An 8,880-nucleotide genomic window follows, 5' to 3' on the forward strand; every position below is an offset into this window, starting at 1 on the left:
TAACCACAGAGTGATCAGTGTACAGCTTCCCCAACACCCATCGCCGTGCTCACAGCGTCCTACAGTTGAGAAATACTTCTCTGAACCCACGTCTTTATCAGAAAGTAGGAAAGGGCCTCTGCCGACATGCCAGTCTTCCCCCAGTACCTGAGGGCAGCTTGAGACTCTCTACCCTGTGAAATCTTTACTTACACCCACTCCTCCACTCTGGCAGAAGTGGCCACTTCTAACAATCAATGTCCATGTGATATCTGAGTGCAATTATCTACCTGGCCCTCCACTAGGGCATAGGGTCCTTAAGGCAAGGACTAAGGTCAGGAAAAGACTTTTTAAACAAGATACAGAACGCTGAGTACAAAAAAAAAAAAAGAAAAAAAAGGGGGGGGGGCGCCTGGGTGGCTTGGTCAGTTAAGCATCTGACTCTTGATTTTGGCTCAGGTCATGATCCCAGAGTCATGGGATCAAGCACCACGTCAGGCTCTGTGCTGACGGGACCGAGCCTTCTTGGGATTCTATCACTTCTCTCTGCCCTTCCCCCACTCACACACACTCTCTCTCTCTCAAAATAAACAAACATAAAAAAAAAACAAAAATATTTCACTATGTGAAAATTAAGAATGATTGTTCAACATGGGGCACCTGGGTGGCTCAATCGGTTAAGCGTCCAACTTCAGCTCAGATCATGAACTCATGGTTCATGAGTTCAAGCCCCACGTCGGGCTCTGTGCCGACAGCTTGGAGCTTGGGGCCTGCTTCAGATTCTGTGTCTCCCTCTCTCTCTCTCTGCCCCTCCCCTGCTCGCACTCTGTCTCTCTCTCTCTCTCTCTCTCTCTCTCAAAAATAAACATTAAAAATTTTTTTAAAAGAATGGTTGGTCAACAAAAGACATCTTTAAGTAGAATGACCCATTACAAGCTGGAAGAAAATACTCACAATATGAACAAAGGACCGAAATCAAGAACATATAAAGAACTCTTACAACCAGTAAATAATAAAAAGTTGGCAAAAATCATAAGCAAATACTTCACGGGAAACACACATGCCAATAAGCTCATGAAGAGATATTCAATGTCAGGGCTCAGGAACATAGAAATCAAGATCCCAACGATCCCATTTTATATCCATTCAATCAGGAAAAGTGAAGTCTGCCTATAGTGCGTGTTGGCAAAAACGTGAAGCAACTGAGTCCCATGCGCTGGTGCTGAGGGAGTGGATACTGGTAGGACCACTTCAGAAAACAGTCTGGCTACATCTATGAAAGTTGCACATGATGGATGACCCAGCAAAATATCACCCCTAAATTCATACCCAAGAAAACCTCTTGCACCTGTACTACAGACGTGTATGGGGATGTTCAGAGCAGCACATTTGCAACAGCAAAAATCTGGAAACAACTAAGTGCCCATCAGTGGAAGATTAGATGCATAAGCTGTGGTGTGTTCACGGATTCTTCAGTAATGAATACGAATGAATCAGAGGACATGCAGTAAGATGGGAAATCTTAGCAACGTTTTCTTACTTTCCTCGGAAACACATAAAACTACATGAGCATGAAAGCGAGGGGAAAATGGTTATCTCAGGATGGGGAGAATGATAAAATGACTACAGGTAAACTTTCGTTTCAAGCTTTTGTTCTGGATGGGTGGAACGCGGTAACTTACTACATTCCTTACAAATCACTTAGGAAATAAGTAAAAGCAAGCCATGCGTGAACAGTGATGAGCATGTATTAATCTAGCTCTGTGTTTACCCAAAGTAGAAATGAAAACCAACACATTTTAACCCAAGTACCAAGCCCTACCCCTGACACAGGGTTTCTGTGTGGCCCATGGCCCCATTCCTGCTGGCCTCTTAGGTACCTTCAATATGTCTGAACCCAGGGGCGTCTGGGTGCCTCAGACGATGAAGCAACCGACTTCGGCTCAGGTCATGATCTCATGGTCCGTGGGTTCGAGCCCTGCGTTGGGCTCCGTGCTGACAGCTCAGAGCCTGGAGTTGCTTCGGATTCTCCGTGTCTCCCCCTCTCTCTGCCCCTCCCCTGCTTGCACTCTCTCTCAAAAATAAACAAACATTAGCAAAAGCTTTTTTTGGGGTGCCTGGGTGGCGCAGTCGGTTAAGCGTCCGACTTCAGCCAGGTCACGATCTTGCGGTCCGTGAGTTCGAGCCCCGCGTCGGGCTCTGGGCTGATGGCTCAGAGCCTGGAGCCTGTTTCCGATTCTGTGTCTTCCTCTCTCTCTGCGCTTCCCCCGTTCATGCTCTGTCTCTCTCTGTCCCAAAAATAAATAAACGTTGAAAAAAAAAAAATTAAAAAAAAAAAAAAAAAGCTTTTTTTTTTTTTAGTTTAATATGCCTGAACCCAGACTCATCTTCCTTCCTGATTGTCCTTTCCCCCTGGATTCCCTGGCCCCAGGCAGTTACGAGAAAAAGTTGGGTTTCTAGATCCTCACAACCTTTCCACTCCAGCCCCGCAGCTGCCACGGCTTCCTTTTTCTCCTCCCTCCTCAGGCCCTGTTGCTTGGGACTTATATGCCTCTCACCCTGATAAGTATTCTCTCTGAAGTGGCTTCCCCAAATCTGTCTCTCCTTCTGGTCCACCTGAGAGGCAAGTGCAAGATTGAGCCTCCCGAAGTATACTTCCGGAATAAAGTTCAAGTTCCTTAGGTTGACACTGAAAGCCCATCACAGTCTGGTCCCTTTCTATCAACTGTATTTGCCAGGGAGCTTCCCTTCAATACCTTACTTTTGTCTGTGCCTCCCCTTCCCCCAATCCATACCTGCTACCCCCATATACATCCAGTTTTCCCACCTCCATACCTTGGCTCTGTGCAGAATCCCACCCACGTAGCCACACATCCTCACCTTACCCATACTTTCAAGACCCAATTTATTGATTTTTTATTTTTTTAATGTTTATTTATTTTTGAGAGAGAGAGGAGCAGAGAGAAAGCACCACTGGGGGAGGGGCAAAAAGAGTGGGAGACAGAAGATCTGAGAGGTGGGCATCACTCTGACAGCAGAGAGCCCAACGTGGGGCTCGAACTCACGAACCGTGAGATCATGACCAGAGCTGAAGTCGGACGCTTAACAGACTGAGCTACCCAGGCGCCCCAGGACCCAATTTAAACAGCACCTCCAAGATGCCTCGATGTGCCCGACTGAAAGAAAACACCCACTTATCAACTTCCACAGCACCTGTCTGCCCTCCACAGTTCTCTACATCCATTCTATCTCTCCAAGGAGACTATGAGCAAACTGGGGGCCACATCTCATGGCATAAGGAAACAGTCACAAAGAGAATAACCCAGTCGAATCCATCCCATACTTTCCAGCCAGTGTGCCCATCTAAAATGCCTCTTCTGCTAAAATCCTGCTCCCCGGAGCCTTGGCAGGGCCCCCAAAACCCTCTGCGCTCAGCCCTCTGCCTACTTCACCAGCCTCCTCTACCCCACGCCCATCCCTTGTTGCTTCTGCCACAGGGAGCTCCTTACAGGGGCCCAGGCACACCAGGCAACTTCTGGACTCTGCAGACGTCAACTCCTCTGTGGGGCTTCTTCCCTCCTTTCCAAGTCCTACTCCTCCTCCACGACTCACCTTAGTTTTCCTCTTCCCTCCTACCCCTTCCTGGACAAACGGGGTCGGGGGGTTGGGGTCCTGCCCTGCGACTCCCCCCTCTCCCCCTCCGCCTCAACACATATCGCACCAACAACACCTTGCCACTGCCTGTGGTTCGTCTGTCTCTTCCACCAAATCGTGCGTTCCCGGGTGACAGAAAGAACCGTTGCCCACCAGTGGACCCCAGCACTGGGCATGGGCCTTGACACAAAGGAGGTACCCAGTTTTGTTTGTGCAGGAAAAAAAAAAAAAAAAAGAGAGACATAAACATTTCCAGGTCAGATGCAGAAAACATGACTTGTGTCCTTCATCCCATAAAGCATGCCCTAATGGAAACCACGTGGAAAGTATCCTCTAAGACTGGTTAAACAGGAGAAGCCCTTGGCAAGAAAGCACTTGAATTTATTTGAAGACAGTTGGCAATCAACTATCAACTCCCAAGGCTGACTTTTCATCCCGGAGACCTCAAAGTCCAGCCTCCCCTACCGAAAACCAGATTGAGAAGGCAGCAATGTAACGTCCCCGGGGCTCTTACCTTTTCTCTCTGGAGAGCTGGCACAAACTGTCCCTTCTTGATGAAGACAGTAGATCCTTAGGAGGACTGACTTGTTTGAGTTCCCATCTTGATATAAACGCAAACAACAAAAGCCGAGCAAATCCGAAAGGCCTGCTGACTCGGCAACACAAATTCCAAGGCACCTTTGCCAACAAGGAAAAAGATGATCAGGTTTTAAATTGAGAAACAGCAGTCAGTGAAAGCGAATGCACAGATGTTGGGTCTGTGTGCTGCGGCTGGGGACTGGAAACCACCAGGTTTATTTTCCAACAGCCTGGGCAGGGCAGAAGGTACAACAGTCTCCCTCCACCCACTCAGTCATCAAGGGAACGGTGGAAACAGACAAACAAACAAACAAACACCTCAGCAATTTCATGAAAAGGCCTAAACGGACTCCATAAGCCGCTCTGCAGTGATAAGTATCCAGAAAATTAACACACCAGAGAGGGTGAAAGTTTGGCCAAGGTCACACAGCAAAAGAACAAGAGGCCTAGTTACAGCTACCCTGATGGTAAAGCCTGATGTTGGCTTCATCAGAAAGTTCACCTTCCAGAACTCCAGAGGAGCTAGGACGGCAGGCAGAAATATTCGGAGTTCATTCTTAAGGGGCCAAGCGCCCGTGCACACACCATTTCCATTGTTACTGGCACTTAGGGAAGTGGAACCAGTGTGCAGGGGAGCAGCTGGCTTGAGGGGAAGGGGGCGGACGGAAGGCCAGCTTCAGAAAAGAAGGTCTTCTAAATCCTCCTCCACATACAGTATGCACCCCTCAAAAGTAACCCAGGGCCCCAGCAAACTCCTGTTTCCTGGAGGGCGACCCCTACTTGAGGCGAGGGAAGCAGAGTTACGGGGCAAAAACTCTTTCAAAGTACGGCCCCGGGCTCCAGCGAAGTCGTCCACCTGAAGGCAGACCCCGGACCCCGGGAGAATCCACGCCCTCACCGCGTAGCCCGGTGACAAGGCCACCCCCGCCTCCTCCCGGTCCTGCGGGGAGGGGTACCCACCTCGCGACGGCCCCAAACTCCCAGGGTCTGCGCCCCTACCCCTGCTAGCCCTTCGGCTTCCACCCGGCGTTCACCCTCGCACCCGGCACCCAGTCCCGTCCTAAACTGCCCGCGCCTCCGATTTCCCCGACGCGGCGGCCCGTCCTCCCAATCCCCCCCGGACCTCACCCCGGGGCTCTTCCCCGGCCCGGCCCTCCCTCACTCGCACGCCCGCCCCCTTCCGGTCCCAGCTCGGCTCGCCCCCCGTCCTCCCCCCCCCCCACCCCGCGTCCCCGGGACCCCAGCCCTGACGACAAGCAGGTGGCCTGCCCGCCCCTCTCACCGAGGCTGAGGAAGGCGAGGGGGCAGGCTGAGGGCACCGCCGCGCTCGGGCTACAGCTGGGGTTCGGCCTGGGCACCGCTCCCGCTGAAGCTCCGACTCTGAGGAGGCAGCCAGAGTGAAACTCGGCGTCGCAGCTTCCTAGCGCCCCGGTGCGCATGCCCATGCCGCGGGGCCTTCTGGGAAATGTAGTTCCGTGGGTTGGGGGCGGGGCGGGGCCCAACCCGTCGCGCACCTGTTCAGGTATATCTATTCCTCCTCAGTCTGTTCACTCACTGACTTCGTTAACTTACTGACTCGTTTTGGGTACTTTTTAACCGATACGTAGGTGATGTCAGGCCCTGTGCTGGGTACCGGGGATTAAACGTGAGTTATGAACTTGGTTTTTCTCCTGGGAGAGCTTCGTATCTATTTGGGGAGACAGATACTCAAGCATAGAATTACAGTACAGTGGGACAAATGGGAGTTTGAACACAGGAGTTGGAGCGCAGAAGGGTGTGCTTAATTTGAGAGGGGGTGTCAGGAAGACATCACAAAGCGGTGTTGCATGAATTGGATTTTGAAGCATATATAGGGGTTTGCCAGATGGAGTACAGAGAAGTTCTTGCAAAGGAGGAGACATGTGAAAGTGCCTGACACAATCGGGAAGCAGTGACATGTTCTCTGTGGTCAGGACAAAGGGTTTATGGAGGGGCTGAGGACAGAGAAAATAGATTAGGGTGTGTCAGGACAGGAGTGTGGGGAGCAGGCTGGGTAAGATTATGATCGTCTTTAAATGCCATGCAAGGAATTTAGGCAGCTGGAACCAATAGAAAGATTCAAAGCAAGGGGATGACAGTCAGCATTGCACTTTAGAAGGATACCGTGTGCGGTAGGTAGAGGATAGGTTAAAGGGACAGAGAAAAGAGCTGGGAGACCAGTTTGGTGGACATTGCTGTCCAGATAGAAGGTGATGAGGCCTGAACCAGGTTGGAGACTGCCCTTCTGGGATCACAGACTTCCCTTTCAAAGCTAAAGAAAGCTATTCCCAAAATATGCTCAGATGTACATGCTCACACACACCTACACACATGTTACATGTACAATCTTGCACACAGGTTCAGGGGGTTCAGAGTTCTCTGAATCTTGGACTCTAGTTGAGTAGAGTCCCTCGCACTAATGCCCCTCACACTTCATCAGGGATTTCAGAAAGAGACGCTCCCCTAACTCCCCCATCATTCAGTTCAAAACTTCATTTTATAGAAGAGGAAGCTGAGGCCCAGAGAGGAGGGGAAGGAGTGCCTGTGGCCCCGCTTCTGGTACCCTAGGCCAGGACTCTTTATGACCCAGGACCTGACTTACAGGACACAGGCCTTGAGTTTGGGGACACACCAAAGTCAGGTTCTCCCAATTACACCCAGAGCTAGCCCTCTTTCTAGAACTGAAGGGTAACTTTCTAGTTGTGATTTATACTATGTGACTGCAGTGGCTACAGATTAGGATGCGAACATTTCCCCTCTTCTTTCAGAATCAGTTTTCTCAGCCGTAACCATCTACACCAAACATTTCTTTTTTAAAAAAATTTTTTACTGTTTATTTTTGAAAGCGAGAGAGACACAATGCAAGCAGGGGAAGGGGCAGAGAAAAGGAGACACAGAATCCAAAGCAGGGTCCAGGCTCTCAGCTGTCAGCACAGAGCCCAATGTGAGGCTTGAACCCATGAATGGGGAGATCATGACCTGAGCTGAAGTCAGACGCTCAACTGGCTGAGCCACCCAGACACCCCTACACCAAACATTTCTAAAGCACTTAGTATGTGCCAAACACTTGGCATGCATCACTTCATTAAAGCCCCTCGATGAGGTAGGTATTATCATTCTCCCCATGTTATTTATTTTTTAAGTGGGCTCCATGCCATGGAAGGGGTGGGGCTTGAACTCACAACCCTGAGATCAAGAGTCGCATGCTCTACCAAGTGAGCCAGCCAGATGCCCCCTCGTTATCCCCGTTTTAAAGATGGGGTCACTGAGACACAGTTTAAGCGATGTGTCTAAGGTCACACAGCCAGCAACTGGCAGAGCTGGTCTTAAAATAAAGGTGGCATCTAACTCCAGATTGAGCACCCCTATATGAGTGGCCTCGCTGGTGGGAAGGTGGTACAAGGTGAAACAGTCTGAAGCATTAGAAAAGCCTTTCAACACTCAAAAAATATTTTCTTTTTTTTTTTAAATGCATTTTATTTTTTTCAACTTTTTTTTTTTTTAATTTATTTTTGGGGCAGAGAGAGACAGAGCATGAACGGAGGAGGGGCAGAGAGAGAGGGAGACACAGAATCGGAAACAGGCTCCAGGCTCCGAGCCATCAGCCCAGAGCCTGACGCGGGGCTCGAACTCACGGATCGTGAGATCGTGACCTGGCTGAAGTCAGACGCTTAACCGACTGTGCCACCCAGGCACCCCAAAAAATATTTTCTTAAGTGCTTCTTTTTTCCTCAGTGAAATGCTTGCCTGATATTGTCCAAAAATCCCACTGCACACACACCTACAGGCTCAAACAGAACCGTGGTGGCAGGCCGGGCTGGAAAGGTTCTGGAACCTAGGCTCTGGAGAGGGGAAGACATCTCAACTCAGAGAGCAGGAGGAGCCAGAGCGCTGAGGAAGGCTTGATGGGGCTGCCCAGGTTGGGGACCAGTGTGGAAACCAGAGGGAAAGCCAGGGTAGAGAAGCTTCACAGAGGACACAACCTGGAAGGCTGGGTGCATGGGGTGGCTTTCCATGAGGTAGAGGACACTAGAAATGTGGCGGGGGGTGTCCGGTCAACAAGGTGAGGGGGAGGTAGGGAGACCGGCAAGAACAGCCAGATGGGAGGTTCTGGAGCTGCCTGGGTAGAGGCAAGGGCTGGGGAGTCACCGGCAATGAGACTGAGATCACGTGGAAAGACCTCGGAAGATAAGCAAGGTTAGTCCGAGGCTAAGGAACACTGACCTTTGAAGGACAGATGAAACATAGAAGTGTCTGAAGGGAGGCTGGACTGGGGCGAGCCTGGTGAATCAGAGAATCAAGGGGAGTGCCCCATGGAGGTGGTACTCAGTGGTGACAGATGCTTCTGAGAGGCCCAACAAGGTGGCCGGCTGGGAGGCAAGACTATACCAGAACTGAGGGCTCCTGTCTCCCAGCTCTGGGCTCTCTCACCTTGCGGGCTCCAGGAAACGCCCCAAACTTCCAACTTAACTACACAGAGGCCACTGGTGTGTCCCTCATGGTTTCCGTTGAGAAGCAGAGGCCTGAGCACAGAGATGCACACAGGTGTGTGTGCTTGGGAAGGTTGGGAAGGTTCCAAAAACAGTCTTTGTGTTCCACGCATGGGGGCGGGGGGCGGGGAGAGGATAAACCCACACGTGTGGAATGAGG

At 50.7% G+C, this 8,880-nt stretch overlaps 1 protein-coding gene across 2 annotated transcripts in view; it reads right to left on the reverse strand.

The window, feature by feature from the left end:
- The window catches only part of DTX2 (deltex E3 ubiquitin ligase 2), a 35,509-nt gene extending 29,872 nt beyond the window's left edge, over nucleotides 1-5,637 (reverse strand). For both annotated transcript variants that reach the window (XM_043559816.1, XM_043559815.1), the window contains exons 1-2: nucleotides 5,495-5,637; nucleotides 4,148-4,311 (exon numbers count right to left, since the gene is read on the reverse strand). The gene's annotated coding sequence lies outside the window, so the exon portion shown is untranslated. The remainder of the gene's footprint in view (nucleotides 1-4,147; nucleotides 4,312-5,494) is intronic.
- Between the last annotated feature and the right edge of the window lie 3,243 nt (nucleotides 5,638-8,880).

This window comes from Prionailurus bengalensis, chromosome E3 (assembly GCF_016509475.1).
Source record: "Prionailurus bengalensis isolate Pbe53 chromosome E3, Fcat_Pben_1.1_paternal_pri, whole genome shotgun sequence".
NCBI lineage: Eukaryota > Metazoa > Chordata > Mammalia > Carnivora > Felidae > Prionailurus > Prionailurus bengalensis.